The sequence below is a fragment of the Cetorhinus maximus genome, chromosome 8 (genome assembly GCF_964194155.1).
Source record: "Cetorhinus maximus chromosome 8, sCetMax3.hap1.1, whole genome shotgun sequence".
Taxonomy (NCBI): domain Eukaryota; kingdom Metazoa; phylum Chordata; class Chondrichthyes; order Lamniformes; family Cetorhinidae; genus Cetorhinus; species Cetorhinus maximus.
The window spans coordinates 76,378,771-76,390,731 of NC_135886.1; positions in this window are offsets into that span (position 1 = coordinate 76,378,771).

The window sequence follows — 11,961 nt, forward strand, 5'->3', positions numbered from 1 at the left end:
AGGAGATGACCTGCCAGGAATTTCATCTCATGCTGCAAGGATATTTACTGAAAGTCAGCGGTGTTCTTAGAGCATATTTAAACCAAGTCCCAATAATTCCTTTGGGATCCAACTGCAATCTTTACTAATAAGCTTGAGTGACAAATATCCTGTCAGGTTTACCCACCAGGGAACTGGATTGGGGCCAACAGAGGCACTAAAGGTAACTTCCCCAGTACACCCTTACACTGCAATCTTTTCGCTTGCCTGAGGCCACTTCTCCCCCTTCCCCAAACAAGCCCTAGTCCTGCAGGCGTTGAAAAGCCACCCCTACCTTATGGCTGACCTGGTAGGTAGATGCTGGACCGTGAGCCCCCTAAAAGTGATGTGGTGCTGTCTGCGAAGCCTGGCACTGATGACCACAAGTGCTGCCTGAAGCAAGGTAGGCAAACAAACCTCGAAGTCCCGAGCGAAGTGCAGTCCACCAGGTGCATATTGCTTATGCACAGTTGTGAAACACGTCAGTGTGGAATCATACCAATGTGCTCGGATGATCCAGTGTGGGGGAATGATTCTGGTGAGCTGGGCTTATAATGTTATGCAGATGTATTGCAATGAAGTTCCCGATGTTCAACGATGGGAAACCCTGCCCCCCATTGATGGGTAAAGCGGATGATTGCAAATTGGTTTCATGACATCATGAAATTGATTTTTGGCCTTCCCGCCATATTGTCAACTTATGCCACCAAACATGCCCGCTGCCAATGGGCATGGAAAATTCCGCCCCAAATGGTTGAGAAGTCAAATGGCAAAATCTAAATGTGGTTAGAAATAGAAAATGCTGGAAATAGTCATCAGATTTGGCAGTACCTGTAGAGAGAGAAACAGGGTTAACATATTCTGGGTCTCATTTTTGGCTGTAGGGGTGAGTTTTGAACTGATCAAAATACATTTGCCAAAACACCGCCCCAGTTAAAATTAGGGCCATAATGCATTTTCTGTACTTAAGGCGCAAGCATACATTATCTTAACCATGCAATGTTTTTGTTTTCGATTTTGAACAATGAGAAATGCACTTGTGTGATTGAACTAATCACTACCATGGTTGCACCTATAAAATATGCTTTTTTGATAGGGCCATCTGAAGTGATGCATCTTAGAGTGGAATGATTGAAAGTTATGTTCACACTTAGATTTGGAAAACAAGATTGGACTTCACCTAACCTGAGCTGCTGACAATAACAATGGACTGCACATTAACTGTAATCACCATCTGAATTGAAAACAAAGCTAATCATGATAAAGGAAATAATTGGGGATAATTTTCAGGCTAGCTTTAGGCCTTTTTTTGTCTAGCTAGAGCTAAGTTAGCCAGCAGCACAGTGACCTGATTGCCCCCAATTTTACGTTGTTGTCAGCTGATTTGAATAATTATTCACATCCACCTACGCAGCTTATTTAATTAACTTGCCTAATGGGAGAAATTAAATCCCAACAGGTTAACTTTAAAGCATTAAAAGATAAATAGCTAATTATGGAGACAAATACTATTTGCATTTATAAAACCCAGAATTAATGTTAAATATTTGTCACATTTGACTATGCTATAGTGAAGGGGAAAGACAAGGTGTATCAGGCAAAAATGAAGAAAAGAGAAACTCTGTGGAAATATGAAACAAATAAAGTGGTGGAATGTGTTTAATGTGTGGTAAAACTAAAGTGCAGAAGAAGAAAGCGGATGCAAAGTATGGTACACAACTAAGCCACCCAACTTCTGGCATTGCAATGCTAATTTTCTGCTTGTGATCAAAATATATTTGCCAAAAAACCACCCCAGTTAAAATTAGGGCCATAATGCATTTTCTGTACTTAAGGCGCAAGCATACATTATCTTAACCTAGCAATGTTTTTGTTTTCGATTTTGAACAATGAGAAATGCACTTGTGTGATTGAATTATTCACTACCATGGTTGCACCCATGGCAGACACATTAGGATCCTAATTCCAATCTGCAGAAAAACCTCCCTGGTGAAGTATGTGTGGCAAAGACTGAGCTCAAAAAATGCTCAAATAGGTCTGTGGTAGAATGGGATGAGAATGTCAGGAGACCTGTACTCTTTGATGATGGTTTACCTCCACAATCTTCCACAGTTGCAGGCACACCTCCCTTTGATTATTTCTCTGTCTCCTCATTCACAGGCTCCCTGAGGGTGCAAGGGTTACTCACCCTGCCATTGTAGTTGTTCAAACTTAGAGTAGAACACCCTTCAATGGTAGTGTTACAGACAGGAGGGGGTTAATTTAAACAGCGCTAATTTCTTCTTTCATCACCAGTCCATAAACAGAACGGTTTCCCTCTTTATAGTGGTGGCATATTTCCCAACCCCTTGGTTTTGGTGTGATCAAATTTTCTATTAATAACCCCACAGCAAACTCGAGATAGGATGAACTCGAAGGGTTAGTTTATATGCACACACTCAAAACACAAAAAGAGAGTTCGCAACGTCTTCCTCGCATTCAGATAGTAATGAAGGATAGAGAAAAGATATATTTACAGTAAAAACACCAGAGAGGAAAGAAATATTGTTTTGCATAGGTTCCAGAGTCCAGAATCAAAGTCCAATGAGATATTCCTTCACAGAGGTCGGTGGGTTGAAAACCAATGCTGGATAATTCACTTTTCTGGTGGTCTTGACTTCACATGATGAGGTAGGCATGCAGAAATGATCAGTCTTGTAGGCAATGGAACAGAACTTCCAGCAGAAGCAGGGTTGATGGGGTCAGGTGTCTAACCTGAGCTAGAGCTCCTTTGATGTGGCCTGCTGGGCAGATGTTAAAGCAGCAGACTGAGCTATGCAGCTCAGCAAGGCATTATTAATTTGTTCAACAAGCTAGATTCTTAGGTCACGTGACCTTACTGCAAGGTCTTCAACAAAGGATGTTTATCCAGAATCTGGAGTTCGGCTTAGTCTTCAGGACTGCCATTATGAGTTAAAAGAAATGTTTGAGAGGCCATTGTCTTAGTAGGTATTCCATCTCTGCTGGTAAGCTTGGGTTATCAAATTTAAAAAGCCTTTGATATAGCTCCCTTTGAAGTTGGGCTGTGCAGTCCCCAGGTGAACATTGGTAGCTCCTCGGAGATAAGGTGTGAGATTTCTGAAACTGCAAAGTGGCTTATTTTGTCCTGGTGTCACAGACAGACACAGGTTCAGCCATTTTAAGGATCTTTGTTCTGTTTTAAATTTTTAGAAATAACCATGAGGGTATCTATATATATTTTATAAAAATATAGTGTGAGGTCTTAGTTCCTCACAGGTAGAAAATTAATAAAGAAATGAAAGCATTTCAGAAGTGCAAAACGTTTTCACAAATTGATCCAAACAAACTAATTGGACCAAAATATATGAAAACACTCCAGATATTGCACATATAACTGAAAATTTAAAGTCTTTATTGCTGTGTGTTTCTTCAATTTTTTTTTAATGTTTAATGTCTGAAAGCCCAGGATACTTGACAAGATAGTACACAAGAAGTTACCAGACACTTAGCAGGACTTCAAGTAGGATATTCTGTGTTTTGCACTTGCTTATGGGTTCTGGAGTATGAAATTATGAGCATAGGAATTCCACAGTTTGGCAGCCTGGGGAGATGACTGGAGTTAGGTCACTCAAGGGTGTTTATGGCCCAGCAGTTTGTAAGGGTTGGGTTATTTAAAATCCCAGAGGGAAAGTTTAAACAACTGTCATAACCTATACTTTCAATTGGTATGTTTTGAGCTGCAGCTCTAAATTCAGGAATAAGACCATCAGTTCTCCAGAGGTTTTTATATCAAACTAAATGAGACATTTATTAATTTACAACAAATTAAACATGTACACATGGCTACAAATTACTACCATCATAACTTTTAACAAATTCCCAAATTCATCTCTACTAAGGCAACAATAACCTATAGACTTAAACAGGCACCAGGCAAAGCATTTTTTACATTACAAATTCAAAATGAGGTTCCTTTCAATCTGGTTCCTTTGCAGACAGTTGTAGGCTTACAGCTTCTTAGATATTACATGCCTCAGCCCTACACACACAAGCCCCTTTCTGTTATACCCAGCCGTCCCCTTTGAATGTAAATTTTCATTGTATCACCAGGACCTTTGAACCCCCTTCATAGTACTAGTTTTATTAGTAATATAAACATTGCTTGGTGTCTCCTAGCTAGGTGCAAGATTTCACTCCCACTCTTGAATGCTCTATTCCAAAAAATGCAAATGTACCCTCTACCTACTGTTCATATCTCAATAATAGTATACATCAAAGCACCCAGACTAACTGGTTTTAATCCAATTAACCCCATACAGACTAAACCTCTATTTAAAAAAAAATCCAATAACATTATATACATTACTATCTCTTCCTGACAAGGGGAAAGGAATCCTGTGGTTTGACAGTATAGAGGAAATGGTAATAGATGTGATAGCATGGGAAGGAGATTGAGAGGTTTGTTTGTACAGAAGAAGCATCTCTAGAAACATTGAAAATAACATTGTTTGATTGATCTATGGAGTAATATTTTTCATCTTAGGAAACAAACCCGCAGCTGCCTAAATATTTGGGGCTAAATTATGGTTTGCACTGCTTTTTAGGTGTGAGTGTTGAGGTCTGCGACCTACCCATGCCTGTTACCATAGAGTCAGATAGCATGCAAATAAGGTGCTGCCTCCTCGTTTATCTGATAGGATTGGTCTGAGCAGGATCTGCACTGCTGGCAGTCTGAGCACTCAACAGGGGATCAAGCAGCATTTGCTCATTTCATGCTGAGAAGAGATTAGAGCAGAGTGCCAGGGAGATCAATTCCTAGTATCTGGCCTGATGACCTGGCAACAAGAAGTCTAATGGCCTTGCATGGGTGGTCAATTTCAGTGACTGTATCATCATGTGACATCTTCTATCCACCACTCCACCAACCTCTTACTCTACTCAATGCATCACACCCTAGCAGTATTCCCTGACACTCAGAGGACAGAGGGACCTTGTGGTCCATGAGCATTGATTCTTGAAGGTGGTAGGACATATTGAGAATGTAATTGGCAAAGCAAATGGGATCTTGATCTTCATAAACAGAGGTATGGAGTACAAAAGAAGGGAAGTTATGCTGAACCTTTATAAAGTCTGGTTAGGCCAAAACCAGGGTATTGAGTCCAGTTCTAATCATTATATTTTGAGAAGGATGTGAGGGTCCTTGAGAGAGTGCAAAGGAGGTTTACCAGAATGGTTCCAGGGATGAGGGATTTTATAGTTACAAGGTTAGGTTGGAGAAGGAGGATCTTGGAGCAAAGGAAATTGGGGGGGAGACTTGATAAAGGTGTACAAGATTGTGGCAGGTTTAGATAAGGTAGACAAAGGAAAGCTGTTCCCATTAGTTGATGGTACAAGCACTAGAGGGGCACAGATTTGAGGTTTTGGGCAAGAGATGGAGAGGGAATGTGAAGAAATCCTTATTTATGCAGCAAGTGGTAATGACCTGAAACTCACTGCCTAGAAGGGTGGTGGAAGTGGAGACGATTAATGATTTCACTGGAAATTGGATGAGCACTTGAGGGAAGTAAACTTGCAGGGTTACGGGGATAGAGTGGTGAAATGGGGCTGATTGGATTGTTCCACAGTCATGGACTCAATGGGTCAAATGGCCTTCTTCTGTGCTTAATGACTCTACAACTCTATAACTTCATGACATGTTGTGCCAAACCCAGGAACTTATAATAACGCCTCTAAAAATACTCCACAGTACTTCCAGATAGCAGAAGTTATTTTACATTACTTAACCTGCAAATTGGATGCATGGCTCTTTAAATAACAGTGTTGGGCCTCTCTTACAGATGAATGCATGCTCTTTGATGAGTGATAAGCAAATAGGGTTAATTGACATGATCCAATGTTGTATATAGAGCATAAAATCAGCTGGTACAGCTGTGTGATGTCATAACAGCGCCAGTTGGAAGGTTTTCATTGCATGCAGAGGACGTTTGTGCAACACCCTTCCCATAAAGGGTACTGGGTGGGCTGTGTCAGAAGCAGCTAGAGGTGCTACATGCTTCACTTGGAGGACCTCTTCTGTAGTGCTGTCTTGAGCACACCCTCAATGTTTTATCTTTTTGCCACTCTCTGACAGTGACATAATGCTAATTAACAAATTTGGCTCAAATCTTCTGATCAGTGTCTGACGCTGGTGAGACAGAAAACTGCACACTTACCTGGTTACATTTAAAAAGGTCAGATTTCTGATCTGCAATGCAGAAGAACTCCCTCAGTGCCAGAAACCAGGCAGAGACCTATGAAGAGGATCAACACAGAAGATTCGCCCCCTTTTTACTGCACTAGCTGCCATATTTTGGCAAGTGTTTAAAAGTCCAGTCTTTTAATGAATGAGTGGGTTAGTGAATGAATCAGTGAATGGGTGAGTGGATGAATGGGTGAATGGGTGAGTGAATGAATGGATAGGTGGCTGTGTGGTTAGGTGGGTGAGTGTGTAGGTGAGTGGGTAAGGTGGGTAAGTGGGCATTTGGTTTAGGGAGTAATTGGGCTGGGTTGGGGTGTAGGGGTTTGCTTGTGGGGGTAATCGGGTTGGTATGTACAGCCTCTTCGCCCCACATTCCCCCATAGCCTGCCTCCCCTGTCCAGCCTCTTTCCACCCTTCCCCTGCCTACCATGTCCAGCCTCCGCTCCACTCTTCCACCCTTAGCCTGCCTCCCATGTCCAGGCTCCACACAGCTTGGCCTATCAATACCTGATCTTAAACAAGAGGCTGACATTTCTGAGCGGTCTCCAAGAAGGCTAAAGTAGTGACTACTCACTTCAAAGACACGGAAGAAGTCAACCTTGCCAGGTGCATGCCACTTACATGCATTTGTAAAATGAACATTCTAATTTATCACTGGCAGGGATGTTAATTTGGAGAGGATCTTAATTCTGGTGAGCTGGCCTTTTAATGAGCACACATGACTTCCTAATGCATGCAAAAGAACTACCCAACATTATTCATAGGGAAGCTCGACCTGCCTTTAGAGTCTGAGAACACAATTACAAATGTTTACCCCACCATTGGGAAACTGATTTTTGGCCTCATGCCAAATTAAGTTCCTCTGCTCGCCAAGCTTCCTGCTGCTGGCAGGCCTGGAAGATTCTGCGCATGAAAACAGAGTACTTAGAAATCATAATATGATTAAGCAGAGTCAGCACGGATTTAGAAAGGGAAATCATGCTTGTCAAATCTGTTAGTTTTTTGAGAATCTGATGATTAAGATGTGGTACGTACGAACATACAAACAAGGAGCAGGAGTAGGCCATATAACCCCTCAAGCCTGCTCCGCCATTTAATAAGATTACGGCTGATCCAATAGTAACCTGAAATCTGCATCCCACCTACTGCCAAAAACCTATCAGCCCCTTGCTTACCACCTGTGCCTTAAAAATATTTAAAGATTCTGCTTCCACCACCCTTCCAGGAAGAGAGTTCCAATGACTCATGATCCTGTGGGTGAAAAAGATTAGCCTCATCTCTGTTTTAAATGGATGACCCCTTATTTTTAAACAATGACCCCTAGTTCTAGATTCCTCCACAAGAGGAAACATCCTCTCCACATCCATTCTGTCAAGACCCCTCAGGATCTTATATGTTTCAATGAAGTGGCCTCCTACTCTTCTAAACTCCAGTGGATACAAGCCTAGTCAACCCAACCATTCCTCATAAGACAATCCATCCATTCCAGGTATGTGTCTGGCGAACCTCTGATATGCTTCCAATGCATTTACACCCTTCCTTAAATAAGGTGACCAATACTGTACACAGTACTCCAAATATGGTCTCACTAAGGCCCTGTACAATTGAAGCATAACCTCCCTACTTTTGTATTCAATTCTCCTTGCAATAAATGATAACATTCTATTAGCTTCCCTAATTACTTGCTGTACTTACATACTAGCTTTTGTGATTCATGCACTAGGATACCCAGATCTCTCTGCACCTCAGAGCTCTGCAATCTCTCACCATTTAGATAATATGCTTCTCTTTTATTCTTCCTGCCAAAATGGACAACTTTGCATTTTCCCACATTATATTCCACTTGCCAGATCTTTGCCCGCTCTGAAGGGTTCTCAAAATTCCCACATTTTTCATATCATCAACAAGGATATGACTTTTGGACTTTTAAACTGTTGAGTTAAATGTAAAACCCTGCAGACAGGAGGCTGGGCCCATGAAGGCCTGGGGCTGCACATGCCCGGGCTTATTGAGTGCAGTGTGGATTGTTTTGCCTGAAACCAGACAACGAGAGAAGACAGAATGCGCATTCTTCCCTTTAATACAATCAACCCAGAGAAAGACTTCACCTCACATGAAACTGAAGCCCATCAAAATCTTGCATAAATAATTGCTACTAACTACTAAGGCAGGAAGGCACAATCAATTCAATTATGCGAACCCATCAATACTCCACACATACAATGGCTTTCAGTTCAAAACTAGTTACTAGGACAGGAAGACAATGATAAACATCATGTGAGCCTAATAAAAACAACGAGACTACAATCACCTAAGGAAGCCCACCAAAGTCAAACAAAGAACTGACCTTTGGATTCCGATAAGAAATTCAAAAGACAGTATAACTGGCCTGGTAAGTTGCGAAGAGGGGGGAGAGAAACCAGCCAGCAGAAGGGTGAGCAGTTTTTTTGAAAGCTGACACAGGGCAGTAAGCAATTGGGAGCGGTTGAAACAGAGTTTAAGCAAGAAGATCTGGAGGTTTTGCAGGCCCGCAGGCAACATCACGGCGAGGGGCACGGGGTAGCAGGCTCAACCAAAGACAACAAGGCCCAACCGCAGCCCTCCACGAAGATCGATCACCCACAACCGCGTCCTCCACTCAACTGAAGAACCTTCGCAGATTCCACAGACCAGGACTGCATGGGGATGGCAGGCCCCAGAGGACACAAAGAGCGTACCCCAAAACTGCAACTGGCTTACTTGGCTGAATTTCAAACTGTCAAGGAACCCTGGGTTAGTGAGCATGATCCCTGACCTCTCCTAGTTCAATTTAGTTAGGTTTTGGGGGTGGGACAAGGGTAAGGGGATTAGTAGCGTGATTTTTCCTTTGTTATACCATGTGTTCCCCATTCTTAGCTAAGTATACTTTGTATAATCTCAGTGTAATCCTAATGTTATAAGTTCATTTGTGACTTCAATAAACTCAGTTTTTCTTGCACCAAAACCAGTTGTCTGCTGCACTTTGTCACAACCCCCAAATAAATCCAAGATCTAGAACCCAGGGAGTGGGAGCGATTCGAACCGCTCAGAAGTCAGAGGTGAAACTGACACACACTATCGCCCCATCCAACTCACTTAACCAAGCTATATCTTTTGGTAGCCTCCTTATGTCCTCTGCACAACTTACTTTCCTACCTACCTTTGTGTGATCAGGAAATTTAGAAACCATCCCTTCAATCCCTTCATCTAAGTAATTTATATAAATTGTAAACAGTGCATTTGAGTTATTAAAAATCATCAAAAAGAGATAAATACACAAAAGTAAGATTTATGGGATTGAGAGGAATATATTAGCATAGAGTGAGGTTTGGTTAAAGGACACAAAACCAAGAGTAGGAATAAATAGGACATTTTCATGCTGTGAATAGTGGGATACCACGCTTGGGCCTCAGTTATTTACAATCTATATTAATGACCTAGATGTGGGACTAAGTATAATATATCCAAATTTGCTGAAAGTTGGCTGTGAGAGGGAAGCAAAGAGCAAAAAGGCTGCAGAAGGACAAAGGCTGGTTCGGTGAGTTGGCAAAAATATGGCAGATGAATACAACGTGAAGAAGTCTGAAGTTATCTGGTATTTGGTATGAACAATAAAAAAGTAAAATACTTAAATGAATGGTGAGAGACTGGGAAATATACACATTCAGAGGGTCCTGGCTACCCTTGTACATGAATCACAAAACGTTAGCCTGCAGATACAACTAGCAATCAGGAAGTCAAATAATAGCTTAAGGTGTTAAGAGTATAAGCATAAAGAAGTTTTACTGCAGTGGTAGAGGACATTGGCAATGTCAATGCACAGTTTTAGTTTCCTTACCTAAGGAAGGACATACTTTCCCTAGAAGGAGTGCAATGAAAATTTACTAAAATAATTGCTAGGATGAGGGAAATGCCCTAGGAGGGGAGATTGAGTAAACTAGGTCAACATTCCAGGGAGTTTAGCACAATGAAAGGTGATTAATATTATATTGAAAGATATAATATTCTTCACAGGCTCGACAATTTAGCTGCTGAGAAAATATTTCCCCTGATTGGGGAATCTAAAACATGGGGACACAGCCTCAAAATAAAGTGTTGACCATTTAGAACTGAGATGAAGAAAAAATGCTACATTAGAGTTGTGAATCTTTGGAATTCTCTATCCAGAGAGCTGTGGATACTCAGCTGTTGAGTATACTGCAGATAGAGGTTGATAGATTTTTGGGTAAAAAGGGAATTAAGGGACACGTGGATAGTGTGGATGGTGGAGTTGAGGTAGAAGATTAGCCATGATTTGAGTGAATGGTGAAACAGATTTGAAGGGCTAAATAGCTTATTTCTTATGTCTTATGTCCATGAACAATGGTCCATATTTATGCTACATATGAACTCAATAGCTGCTAGGAAGCAGTGGAGGGAGTTGGAGGAACTAGTGACATAGGACCTTATATTTCCAGTAAATGCTGCAACCTAAAATTAATAGGAACATAGGGCTTAGCAGCAGGAGTAGGCCATTCAATGCTTCGAGCCTGCTCTGCCATCCGGTAAGATCATGGCTGATCTGGTTGTATGTCAACTCCACTTTGCCATCTGCCCCCCATAACCCTTAACTCCCTTGTCTATCAAAAATCTGTCTAATTCTGTCTTGAATAAATTCAATGACCCAACATCCAGTGCTTTCTAGGGAAGAGAATTTCAAATACTAACTACCCTTTGAGAGAAAGAAATTCTCCTCATCTCCATCTTAAACGGTAGACTCTTATTCTTAAATTGTGTCCCCTGGTTCTAGTCTCTCCCAGAAGGGGCAACATCCTCCCAGTATCTATCCTATCAAATATCCTCAGGATCTTATATGTTTCAATAAGATCACCTCTCATTCTTCTAAAGTCCAATGGACATAGGGTCAACCTGTCCAACCTTTCTTTATAAGGTAAGCCCCTCATCCCAGGAATGAATCGAGTGAACCTTTTCTGAATTGCTTTTTTCAAATAAGGAGACCAAATATGCACACAGTGCTCCAGATGCACTCTCACCAAGGCTCTGTGCAGCTGCAGTAAAATTTCTCTACTTTTATCTTTGATTCCTCTTGCAATAAATGCCAACATTCCATTTGCCTTCCTAATCACTTGCTGTACCTGCATACTAACTTTTTCTGATTAATGTATCAGGACACCTAGATCCCTCTGTACCATGGAGATCTGCAATCTCTCTCCATTTAAATAGTTTACAGCTTTCCTATTCTTCCTGCCAAAATGGACAAGTTCACATTTTCCCATATTATGATCCATCTGCCAAAAATTTTTCCCACTCACTTAACCTATATCCCTTTGCAGACTGTCTACCTCCTCTTGACAATTTACTTTCCTACCTACCTTGATGTCATCAAACGAAACGTTCAGTCCCTTCACCTAAATCATTGATGTAGATTGTAAATAGTTGAGACTCCAGCACTGATTTCTGTGGCACTCCACTTATCACAACCTGCCAACTTGAAAAAGACCCATTTATTCCTGCTTTCTGCTTCCTGTTAGACAACCAATCCTTTATCCATGCCAATATATTAGCCCCTACAACATGTATTCTTGTTTTGTGTAGTAACACTTGATTCTGCACCTTCTTTCTTCTTTTTATGGTTTCTGGCAAATTTACACCATTTTGGTGTATTACTGCCACCTGCCACCCATTTT